This window comes from Rhipicephalus microplus, chromosome 9 (assembly GCF_043290135.1).
Source record: "Rhipicephalus microplus isolate Deutch F79 chromosome 9, USDA_Rmic, whole genome shotgun sequence".
Taxonomy (NCBI): domain Eukaryota; kingdom Metazoa; phylum Arthropoda; class Arachnida; order Ixodida; family Ixodidae; genus Rhipicephalus; species Rhipicephalus microplus.
Window position 1 is genome coordinate 49,080,451 of NC_134708.1, and position 13,320 is coordinate 49,093,770.

General features: G+C 45.4%; 1 protein-coding gene across 3 annotated transcripts in view; it reads left to right on the top strand.

The window, feature by feature from the left end:
* LOC119165005 (corticotropin-releasing factor receptor 1-like) overlaps positions 1-13,320 on the top strand; it is a 329,918-nt gene that overhangs the window by 254,253 nt on the left and 62,345 nt on the right. The window lies entirely within an intron of this gene.

Consider the following 13,320-nt stretch of genomic DNA (forward strand, 5'->3'; position numbering starts at 1 on the left):
TTGTCACCAATTATCGTTGAGCTGTCTAGTTCTTTTTTTATCTTTTGTTTATGAAGTAATTCATGTTTAATGAAGCTTCCAGCTTCTTGAAATGCGCATGCATAATTTAAGAAGACATTCAGGGTGTATAAAAACAGCTTTGGGGTTACGTGGTCTTTTTTATAACTTCCTTTAGCCATATTCCTGTCGCCCTTCTGTCTAATAGAATATGTCAGGCCTTTGCTTTAGAGGAAATACTTACGTTGCATTGATTGTTTTACCGGCAAAACGATATTAGCCGAATCTGGCCCATTGACGTCGTATGGCGTAACCTACGTTACCTGAAGGGCATTGATTGATTGATTGATTGATTGATTGATTGATTGATTGATTGATTGATTGATTGATTGATTGATTGATTGATTGATATGTGGAGTTTAACGTCTCAAAACCACCATATGATTATGAGAGGCGAAGTAGTGGAGGGCTCCTGAAATTTCGACCACCTGGATTTCTTAAACGTGCACCAATATCTGAGCACACGGGCCTACACCATTTCCGCCTACATAGAGAATGCAGCCGCCGCAGCCGGGATTCGAACCCATGACCTGCGGGTCAGCAGCCGAGTACCTTAGCCACTGGACCACCACGGCGGGGTATCTGAGGGGCAACCGTGGGCATGGGGTTTCAGAGGAGACTCTGACGCTGCGATCGTCCCGCCACCATAGGAATGATGCGTAGTGAGCAAGTTTGCCTGGTCTTTGTGCTTGTGGTTTCGCATAATTGTGGCTTTGTTTGTTGCTGTGTTATGTTTTTGTTTTTAATAGACCACTGTGGACATCGTGAGCTTATTTGAATTAGCGAGACTACAAGGTCGTGATGGTAAAGCACAACAGCTGAACATTTTGCCGATTCTCGTGTCGTGAGAGAGCAGCTCTAGGCCACGTGAAGACAAGCCAAGACAAATTTGTGCTGGCAGAAGTATCCGTGCGTAGCAGCTGGCATAGACACTAGCGCCAGAGTTCCCTCGAGTGTATATGTAGGAAACTCTGTGAGCGCGAGCGTGCGATAGCGCGCTGGCCGGTAATCTCGGAAGACGTGCGCGAGGCCCGGTGGAAAGAGGGAAAGGGTCGTGCCGCGTTGATAAGGGCCCGGAGGAAAAGAGGAAAACGGTACCTCTGTGGGACGGGTAAGAGTGAAGTTCGGCGGAAGAAGCGGGAAGCAATGAGGCTCAAAAAAGTAGGTCACTTAACGACTGCAACCCCAAAGAAGCGCGAGTAGATAAAGACAAGTCTTTCTGCGAACCTCTTCTTTCATTGCCTCACTTACTGATGCGATGGAGATCCGTGAAAACTCAAAGGGGTCCCTGTGCGTTCACTTGAGCCTATTTGAATTCTTTTTCTGTTCTCCTTCGATGCATTGATGCTGCGCTGCCACCCCTCAAAAGCTTCAGGCTCCAAACCTAGTTTTGCACTGCCTCCGCGATCGGGTCATGGTTTGACCGAGCTACGATATCACGTGGTGACGTTATACTGTGACGTTACGACACGTGGCCTAACAATGACGTCTAGGTGACGTGATCACGACTTCACAAGTTCCGACGCAACATGACGTCATTGCAGCTTCATCTGATGCCTTCTTCACGCGATTCGGACTTTTAGCATCGCTCGTCCACGACGCCGTGGGACGCCGACGTGCCAGCTTCACACCGTGGAAACCATCGACCCGTAACAGCATCCCTGAAATTTCCATGCACTGTACTCCTGTGTGATGTCAGTCCACGATTAACACCAGATAGTCGAGAATTCTCCAGCCCTCCACCAAGGCGTCTCTCTTAACCATATCATAGTTTTGGAACGTAAAACCGGAGATATTAAAAAGTTTTAGGGCCGGTGACCTCCAGCTTTCCGCGTACGCATGCTCTTGCGTTCCTTTGTACTCCCAGCTGCACCCACGGAGAATGCAAAGGAACGCAATAGCTTGGGTCCGTAGTCTGCTTTGGGTACCCAGCACTGATACTCTCTATTCTTGTTATACCCCTGAAGTTACCACGAACAAAAGAAACAAAGAAGAAAGAGAGTAACTTATTCTTGCAGCGTGCTGCCGACACACGAACACTGAGCCGTGAATCGTGTGTGACGAGACACACTCCTCGAATCCCGAGGAACAGTATTATTGGTATAAGTCGAGCGCATACTCCGACTGCGCCGCGTGGTATTTCAAACTTCAAGAATGGGGCGAAGTACAGAAAAAAATGCACACAGTCCTTCCTCCACGTCTACTCTATAAACCAACGTTTATAGATATATTTCAGTTTCGAAACTCCGCCGCCGAAGCCGGGCGCGTCTTACTCCTAGGGGGTGTGAGGGCGCTGCGGTCGACTTTTGCGCGGTGCCGACGGGCCGGCCGGTGCAGGCCTGCGTTTCGGTGTGCCAGTGGCCATGGTTTTCTGGGTCGTGCTGTGGGGTTGCTCGTTGTTTTCTTCTCGTTTTGTGGTTGTGAACTGTGTTTGTGCTGTTAGTGAGTGACTGCCGATAGATTTGCTCGTTGTTTTCTTCTCGTTTTGAGGTTGTGAACTGTGTATGTGCTGTTAGTGAGTGACTGCCGATAGATTTGCTCGTTGTTTTCTTCTCGTTTTGAGGTTGTGAACTGTGTTTGTGCTGCGAGTAAGCAACTGCCGATGATAGATTTGCTCGCTGTTACGAACAGTCAACAAAGTCGCCGGCGTTCAAGGCCAGCCGCTCTCCCCCACGAAGCGCTGTCCGATTCCTCGCCGTGTCCCAGGCTTCCCATGTGAAATGCCATAACATTCATCCAACATGCCGACGTGTTTTGTGCCTGGCTGCACAAGCGGATATAGGAGTAACCCCGACAAGCGGCACTTTTTTGCCCCACCGTCGGACCCCGAGCTTCTTGACAGGTGGCGAAGGGCTATTCCCCGCACTGATAAGTTGCTCAGCAAAACACGCAAGGTGTGCGACGTTCACTTTCAGCCAGCAGACATCACGAAAACATAAGCATATCATCAATGGTGAAGTGGTGGAGGTTGAGCGGGGTGCATGGGCTCTGAAAAGTGGTGTCGTTCCGACGCAATTGCCGAACTTACCCAGCTATCTGTCTTCTACACTGAAGAGGCGGCGGTCGCCGAAAAAGAGAGCAAGTGCTTGTCGGCGTGCAGAGACTGTGTCTTGCCACCCACCTCCTGAAGAGCCAAATGAGCTTCCGAGTAATTGCGAGAGCACTGATCTCTCGTACATTATCGAGAACAGTGCTTCACTGCGGCTACCTCGGAATTGGCAGTTGTCAATTGTGGAGGATGAGCCAGAAAACAGCCGGCAAGCAGTTTCATACGAGACATGGATGAGCGCAGGTGTTTTCTCTATCATGAAGAGCGTTGTGATATGAGAAGATCTTACGTACGTTATTTCAGCGAACGGAAAACTGCTGCAAGAGTCGCTTGTTGACGTGCGGGTACGCTCCCAGAAAGACGTTGAAGCAATAGTGCAAATTGTGCACAGTATGAAATTCTGCCTTGGGTGCACCCGCAGTGAGGTCAGCGGTTCCGGAAAATCTGCAGAAGGAAGTGAAGCTGTGCACCACAAAGACTGTACAGTTTTGACAAATGCTGACAAAGGAATGTGTGCCATGTGTGTTGGCACACATTGAGAGAGAAAGAAGGCAAAACTTGTTTGAAATTGCACAGTTGTTTTCTGAAGTGTGTAAATAAAGAAGATTGCATTTTGAATTTTATCACTTGATTGTCTCGTGTTCTTCACCTTAGTTGCATGCATGCGTGATTTTTTTGTCTAATGTGGGAAACTGGCAGTAAAAATACCCGCGAGAAATATATGCAAAGCATGAAAATACTAGTGAGGACGAGGCATACTAGTGAGGACGAGGCCCTCGTTTGGGCATACCCGGCCCAAACGAGGGCCGGGTATGCAGGGCGCAGTTAAAGCATAAGCTTGTGGCCTCGAATGTTCCGAATGCGTAGAAAATAATACAGCGGTGCGTTGCGACACGCATTAAGAACATCACACACCAGAGTGGAGCGCTTAAGATTTAAAAGCTGCAACGGGCGTAATAAAATCAGACGGCTTGCTAAGCCCGCTGCGCAAGCGCAACGTTGGAGCTAGCAGACGACGCTCGCAACGATAGCGCAATTCTCGACTGCAGCACCGCGGTGTCAGGAACCGCAGCGGGCCGGCTGCGTTCAATGGCCGCGGCGGCGAGTTTCTAAACTGATATATATATTTATAAACGTTGCTATAAACCTTCGCATCGAGGCGTTGTGCTCCATTTCACGAACTACAGAACAGTCGTGTACAAAGAGCGAAAAAAAAAGTAGTAACGGCAACTCAAACCAAAAGCACACGTTCCAGCAGTCATATATGTTGAGATACCCCAGTTGAATAGGAAAGACGGTGGACTATCTGCACACTTTCCGCATTTCGGGCAAAGCTATGTAGAAAGAAGAAAACGATAATGTCACTGAGAAAAGGCTGTGAAGTGTCACTCTGGTTTATGTCGGGAGGAGGGGGGGGGGGGGGGGGGGGTATGTGGTGACATTGAATGCATCGCCAGTAGCATTAATTCCATGCAGTGCAGCGAAGTCCATAGTCTTAGCAACAGTGAAGCCTACATAAGAAATATGGTATAGGCAGCAAACCCCCCCCCCTCCCTCCTTGATATTGGGTCTTTGAGTATCATTGTCGTAATGGGAGTGCTTCAATATTTTATTTTTTATTTTTATTTTTATTTATTTAATACATACTGCAGACCATGGTTAGGTCCAAGCAGGGGGGCACAAGAAGATAAAATGCAAAAATACAAACAATACAAGTAAACAAGGCACTTATACAGGGGGTAATTCATTCCACTCTTGTATCGTACGCGGAAAAAAAAGAGTACTTGAAGGTGTAAGTAGCAGCAAAATATGGGGCGAAAGCATTCGAGTTCTGGTGCCTAGTAGGTCTTGTTTGTAACGGTGACAAGAACGGAGATAAGTCAATGGACAGTGCACCTTTACTTAGTGAAGAAAGGAAATCAAGACGGAAGCACTTTCTCCTGGATTCAAGGCTGGGGATTTTGTTAGCAAGCATTATTTGTGTGGGAGAATCAGTACGTGAGTATTTAGAGTAAATAAACCTTACAGCTTTTCTCTGAATTCTTTCTATTTTACGGATGTTGTGATTAGTGTAGGGGTCCCAGACTATACAGGCATATTCGAGCTTAGGTCTAATAAAAGTAAAGTACCTGAGGAGCTTGACGTTAGAAGGGGAATTTCTGAGTTTGTGTTTTAAGAAGCATAGCTTACGAAAGGCAGATGAGCAAATATTGTCAATGTGTAAATTCCACGAGAGATTGCTGGTTAGTGTGACACCGAGGTATTTATGACTGGTGACTTGTTTCAATGGCGATGTTCCTAGTGTGTATTGATAGTCGTACGGAACTGTCTTTCGTGTTATGCGAAGATACAGTGTTTTGTCGGCGTTCAGCACCATTCCCCAGTTCTTGCACCATTCAAGTATATTAGTAAGATTGGTATTAAGTTCACACTGATCAGCACAGCACGAAACATCCCGAAACAAGACTGCATCATCCGCGAATAACCGAATTTGCACACCAGTTGTAATTTCATTAACAATATCATTTATATACAGTATGAAAAGCAATGGACCCAGCACACTTTCCTGAGGAACTCCCGAAGTGACATCAAGATAGCCGGACCCTATTCCATCTATTATGACCAGTTGTTTGCGGTTTTTCAAGTAATTTGCAACCCATGTGACCAGAATTTCGGGGAGGCCAATATTTCGCATCTTAAGAATTAATTTGTCATGTGGTACCTTATCGAATGCTTTACTGAAGTCTAGAAATATTGCATCTATTTGACCGGTGTTGTCTAAGGTGTGTGCAAACGAATGAAATACTGTAACTAACTGTGTGACGGTGGAGTACCCTTTCCTGAACCCGTGCTGGAAACCTGTTAGAATATTATGGTCGTTTAAGTATTCAAGAATGCGAGTGGCGACAATGTGTTCCATTAGTTTGCAACAAGAAGATGTTAGTGATATTGGACGGTAATTTTGAAAACATAGGCGGTCGCCCTTTTTAAAGATAGGTACAACCAGGGCTATCTTCCAGTCTTCGGGGAGCTCGCCATACATTAAAGAAGTACGAAATAAAACAAGAAATTTAGCCAGTGACTCAGCATATCAACGAAGAAATATGTTTGGAATGCTGTCGGGACCACATGATTTTTTTGTATTAAGGTTCAAAAGCATAGATAACACACCAGAGTAAGAAATAAAGCCAACATCACTAGGACGATACACTGCGGTATGCGCCAACATACATGCGCAAGAATCAGAAAATACACTTTGAAAGTACTGGTTAAAATGCTGAGCAATTGCCTGCGAGTCTGAAATAACAGAACCACCCACTACAATTTCCTTCACTGGCTTCTTTTTTTTCAGAAATATAATTCCAAAATTTACTGGGGTCATTTTTAATAAAATTAGGCAACAATGTTTTAAAATAATAGTCTTTGGAGCCACGAACCTCACGTGCCAAAGTATTCTTTATCTCTTCTACAACGGGCGATTGTACATGTCTTTTTTTTAAGCGTTTAATTCTTCGCTTAAGGTGAATTATCTTCCGGGTTACCCTTTTTGAAGGGTCCCATTATATTCTTCCTTCGCGAACTCAAGTCATGCACCGATAGACATTTCTCTTTCTCTCTGTCTCTCATTCTTTCTTTCACTGATTCTCTCCCTCACTCACTCACTCATTCACTCGCTCACTCACTCTCAACTGATAATAGCGGAACGTCCGTGTGAGTTAAAAAAGCCCGTTTAGAGCACCCATGGTGCGATCACCATTCTAAATACGCATAGTTGGGTGTCTAGCCAGTGCCTTTTGAGCGTAATTAAAAACACCGAGTGGATAAATGTACTACTTCAAGCAACGCCATCTAGCCGACCACTGGACTTTTGTATGCACGACTGGTCAAAAATTTCTCTACTCGATTTTCCAAAGCCTTGAAGTGCGAACGATCGGCGCGCATTCAACACACCTCGCGATGTTGTGGGGTGTCAATCGGCACGCTGTATTAATTCTGCGAGTTCAGCCGACCGCATAACTAACAACTAGATGCACCGACAGCGAATAAACTTGAGAACTTTCGCAACGGTGCTGTGAACAAGCTATAAAAGGCGATCGTGGAATGCATGCGTTTTCTCTTGACTTCAGTGCCGTTTTGCGAACCTGTAATTAACCTTCGTCGCCATTCCACGGACTTAGCTTCTATTAGCGCGGCACATATGAAAAGGAAAGAGGAAAGAATACAGAGACGTCAAGACAGGTAGGCGCTAAACTTCCAACTGTTTATTTCATGCACTTGACACCCATCTTATACATGCGTAGAAACACGACTCATCTTGCACGTGGTGACATCCCAAGAAACGTCATTTCCTTATCTGTCAAAGCGATCGAAGGTGAACTCACACACAAGTTCCCCATTTTTTCTATTGCCTCGGCTTCTTTGATCTCACGTGTCAGCTGATTGCGAGACGGGCTGATAACGGTGCAGCTATACAGATCAGGGGAGCACCCACACCCCTTGCAGTGCGCCGCCAAGAACCCTCCCGCTGAAAGTTTATTTCTCACGTTGTAAGCATGTTCCCGCAGTCTATCATTAAGACACCGCTTAGTCTGTCCTATGTAATATCTTCCACACGATAACAAGAACACGTACACAACGCAACACACACAATCTACATATCTAACCTGATGTTTCTTATCACATACTAAGCGAATAGAACTAATTGGGCAGGTCAACTTGCAAAGCTCCCCTAGTTTTTTGGGGGCTGAAAACACCACACGTACGTGAACTGATCGTTATAAATTCCACGGAACTGATCGTTATAAATCGATTTAAAGGCAGCTTTTACTCTTCGCTTCACCTATAGTGTTCAACCTAAGAACGACGCCTGGAGCTGATTGACTTATAATATCGCACGCTTTCCATAGCACGGGCTACTTAGCTTTGTTCAGTGCGGCTGCTTGTTAACTGCGTCGCTTCGCAGTGAATGCGATGCGCCTCAATGCCCCGGCAACTGAAAGGCTGAGAAAGTGACACTGCCATCTGCATTACATGATTAATGGCTTGCGCATTTCGTCTGTCGGCCGAATTTTATACTCGAAAAGGAGGCAGTTCGATCGGACCAGTTGGTAATGATTCATCATGGTAGGCATAGTACGAAACTCTCCTCCTCTATAACTTTCTTTCCTCCACTCCCCTTCCCCAGTGCAGGGTAGCCTACCGGAGCTCAGCCCTGGTTAACCTCCCTGTCTTTCTCCTTGTGTTTTCTCTCTCTCTACCAAGCACTTTGGGGCTTTTTCTCTCCGCACCTGTCCTTGGTAATGTTTTGCGCTACCTGCTGTGGAAAAAAAAAAACAAAGAATAGGATTTAAAAAGCAGACTTAGAAACTATAGAGCCTTTGCGAGGCCTTGTGAGCATGTTCCCGCAGATTGTGTCAACTCGATGAGATGCAGCGGACTTGCCTTGTGACTCGTCTATATGCACTACGAAGCGCCGATATTATAAATGCATTGACGGAAGCAGGCTTGTAAAGCTTGAAATATTGAGAAAGCCGGATTTGTCAACGCTCAAATCTGGCTCGCAACGTCGGGACTTTCCTTAATGTTTTGCCGGAAACTGCCGGGTCGGTTACTTAAATCGGTTGAGTATCCTGTTAGTAGGTCGAAAGAAGCACTAACGGCATATGTACATTGTCCGTTTCTATAGCTTACCACGCACACGCACCATTTATGCCTACAGTTTGCAGCCGCAAATAGGGCCATGAGTACATAGCTAACATTTAAAGCATTTTATTAGGAATTTACTAGTCCTTTTCCTAACTCATCTACTAAAGTGCCCCGAAGGATCACTACGATCAATACGTAAGAGAGGGAGGGGGTAAAGAAGAATATACCTTAAAAAGGTAATAATAATAATAATAATAATAATAATAACAATAATAATAATAATAATATAATTACATACTCTTATTATTATAGTCTATTATAGTCTTATATTCTAAGTACACGGGCCCTAAACATTCCCGTCTTCGTTGAAAATCCAGCCGCTGCCGCCGGCATTCGATGCTGCGACTCTCGGGCGAGCACTAGACCACCGCGGCGGGCCACCGAACAAGGTATCGGTGGGATTTTTTCAAAAGAATGATACAGAGTGGCAAGTGACCCTTTTGTCTTTCTATTTATTGATTACCGTTGTCTCGAGTATTTCTCTTGTTTGTTGCGTTAGTTGTGCACAATCTCCATACCTGTTAGACTGGGAGTACAATACGTGCAATGAAAGACTAAATGTCCAAAATGTTTAGCCGACAAGGAGGGGGGGGGGGGGTTCTGCTACACCGAAAGTTTATATAGCATGGCTAATCTACGCCATCAGCTACGCCGTATTAAATAAAGTACATTATACACCACTGCTTGCTGGATGTTTCGCAGTTAACTGATTCCTCCATGCGTGGCATCTGTCGGAAGCTCTTTGTTCCCCCCACAGATGAAGTTAGCTGTCAAATTTGGGGGTATGGCTGTTCCCGGAGCACCGTCCCGTCCAACCCCTTTTTCTTCATTTCCAGAACTGGGAAACTGTCACTGCAACGAATACTGAAATGAAACAAATTGGCGTCCGCGCTCACTGGAATTCTTTCTTTTTTCTTTCTTTTTTTTCTCGGCAACTAAGTGTCTTCCCATACAAAGCGGACGTTGGCGGCAGCAACAGTAAAAGCCGCGGCTCGCTATAAATTATGGTTCCCTGTGCCTCTACTAACGAGCGATGGGGCAATTGCCTGAAAAAGAAAAAGGAAACCGTCTCGCAGTCAAACCACGGAATGGGTGGAATCTCCCTCTAATAACCGACGTGCAGTATGTAGAACGTCTGTCTTTGTCTATATTTGTCATTTCTTGCTTCGCTTTTTTTCTTGACAGAAAACAGATGCCCTCTTTGGGTGTCCCATTTTCCGACGGTTCGGTTCCGACGTGAGATAGCCAATTTTTTACGGGGAAAACACAAAAAGAGCGGCTAGTATCCCTCTAAAAAAAGAAAAGATGGTGCAGGTGCGTTCGGACAATCCTCTGACACTTGCCATGGCCCAGTATAGAATGCATATCTTCTCCCCTGAGCCCATTCTTTACTTCACTTTAATTTTTGTTTCTTTAGTATGAAAATCTGGCCTTTATTGAAAAGTGAGTCTGCGCTGTTCTGCAGATATCTAACTTTCGTTTTGGTTAAGCTGTCTCTTTCACGGTAATAGGGGATCTCGCGGAAATGGGGAATGTGTTTTCCAAACCAGAAACATTCAATTTAATGCTAGATAAATGAAGATTTCGGCCATGGGAAAAGAACAAGTATGCGTCAAAATCTTTATTACGTTGCGTCATTTCCTTATACATAATTAGTGCGGCGCCATAACACACACACACACACACACACACACACGCACATATATATATATATATATATATATATATATATATATATATATATATATATATATATATATATATATATAAATATATATATATATATATATATATATATATATATATATATATATATATCGCGGTATCACATATCTCTTCACTCTCACCATGTAATTATTGTTTTCTTCTGCTTCGCTGCACGCCACGGGGTGTGATTTCCATTTCTGGTTTCCTTTTTTTTTTGCAACCTTAAGATCTGTTATCTCTCTTGATATCGCAACGATGAAAGACCTGATAGTGGCTGCGGCGACCATGTCGCTTGCGACGAAATCTAGGCCACAATATTTTGCAGTTAGGATGTGAAGTCGTTGGGTCTTTTCGTCCCGAAACGCCCCGAACTGAAGAAGAGGCACGTCATAATAAAGCGCTCCAGAATTTTCGACCACCTGGTGATTCTTAATGTGCACCCGAATTTTCGTATGGCGTAAGGAATGCACTACCCGTGAAATTTTTTTAGCTTATTTTATTTGTCGCCGACTGTGTCGTCAACACCTCTATGGTCTCACACAAAGCAGAGAGAGCAGGAAATGAACACACATAGTTCATTTCCGAGATTATTTTATGCACGCGATAGCTTCATTGCCTGTTACATTTTTTTTTTCGTTTTTGAATAAAATTTTAGTCCCTAGTACGCGCTGGTGTCCGTTTGTATTCTAAATTGACTTCACCTTTTACAAACTAGGCGTAATGGAAGACAACACCGTCAAAATTCAACAGGTCTAGCTTAAACCAATCATCCGAACTGAATGCTAGGTTTAAGAAGTTTATACTTGTGATGAGCACATTTGCAATAAAATTAAAATCTACGTAAATCTGCAGAGTTAGGCGAATAGAAAGCTCTAACGAAAAGATTGCATTCAGAAACCCGAAGTTTAGAAGCCATGCCTTGTACTTATAAAGACAGGGGTCAACGTCGCGCTCAAGCCATCCACCACTATCGGCAGCTTCATTTCTCGGCCCGAATTCAGCGCACCTGCGGAAAAATCTCGGCATGGTATACCTGATTTAGTGCGCCGACTGCGCCACTTCCTACATTGGGGAAACAAAGAACTTCCGTGAAAGAGTACGAGAGCACAAGAACGACCGTCCCTCAATTTGACAGCCAACGGAGCGCAGTATAGCGGAACACTGCGAGCGCTTTGACCACCACATTCACCTGAACGACGCGGTGATTCTGGAAAAAAGAAGAAATGAACACCCACTGGCGACTACTCATCGAATCCTGGCACATTCAGCAGACAGCGGGGGACACCGACCGTTCCACGGGGACATTGCCCTCTCTCTACTGCCAGGGCTTGTGACGGGTCGCGGCGAACCTCTCACGCAAGGCGAGAAAGTATATAGGCGCAACACATCTCTGGCTTTCTCAGCTCTGAGGAAGAAGCCGGTCTGGCTTCGAAACGTCGGTTTTCTGAATACAATGTTTAGTTGGAGTTTTCAAATTGCCTCGTTCCTGTGCCAACTAGGCAGACTTCTGCCAAATGTTCACCTTAAGTTTCCTGAGGTATGTGCATAGTGTCCTGTAGGCTACTTTCTACGAAAAAGTGAGTTCGAGGAGAAAGACCAGTGAGATGAAAGAACTGGAACATGGAAGAGGCGGGCATGGAAATGTACGTGTGACTATATAGCACTGTCGGGCCTTTGCGCCCACTTGGGTCCGTGTTTCGCTATAATAAAGCTTTTTTTCTTCTTTGCGCCGAACTTCGACTCACTTCTTCGGAAATATCGAACAGTGCCTTTTCGCGCGAAGCTTTGTCAGACGAGCTGAGGAGCACGTTACAACATACCCCCTCCCCACACCCACCGCGACTTTCCTTCTAACTAATGAAACGGGGGCGATGAAGCTTAGCTGGCGATCAGCAATAGCAGCTTTTAGGAAGCCCGGGCGAAGTTTTTCACGAGTAGGCAGCACCCCTGGTTGGCAGTCCGTGAAAGGGTCCGCTGAACAAGTCAGTGTCCAGTGTTGCCACATCAACGACGTATGCCCATTCTGCCGCACCGCGAGCTTGTCAGTGGCGGACGTCCTCTTACAGCTGCCGTCAGTACCAACCTCGCGTGGGTTGTTACCACCGGCGAGCGAGCTGGAAAGAGGGCGGGGAACGGGGCTTCTGAATCGGGACGTCGGAAATCGGAGAAGGGCTTCGGTATGAAAGAATTCGAAACTCTGTGTAGTCCCTGGCAAGTCTGCAAAGAACTTCGCTGGGGACGGCAACTGTCATAGTGGTGATGTTAGGTTTAGTAGCGAGATATTAGAACCACCCCTGAACCTCATGTGTGCACCCCTATGCTCCTGAACAATGCAACGTTTGCAATGTTCTTCAAATGCCACGTTGCAAAGCGTCCACTTATCATCTAGGCTTTTACTTAATGAAAAGGAAACAGCGCGCAAAACGAGAGACCAGACAAAGAAAGACACATACAGAGCGTTGTATGTGACCTTCTTCGTCTGGTCTCCCGTTTATCGCGCTCTTTCTTTTTCGCTATGTCGTGCCAACACGCCCAAGCATCAACTTTAGTTTCACTTAATGTAATTGGCGCTACATTAGTAAAAAATAGTATTACAACTGATTCATTGGATGTTTATAATAATGGGTAATGGACATTGTCGAGGAACAAATGACGCTTTAAGTAGAGGCATGCGCTTTTTGGTATGTCGTCGCTGTGCTGAGCAAACAAAAATTTGCGCTTACATGAAAGACAAGTCCGGAAAAGTGCCGCGATGGAGTGTCGCCATTAGCTACCCTCTGTTCGCGTTCCCGCGACAGAAA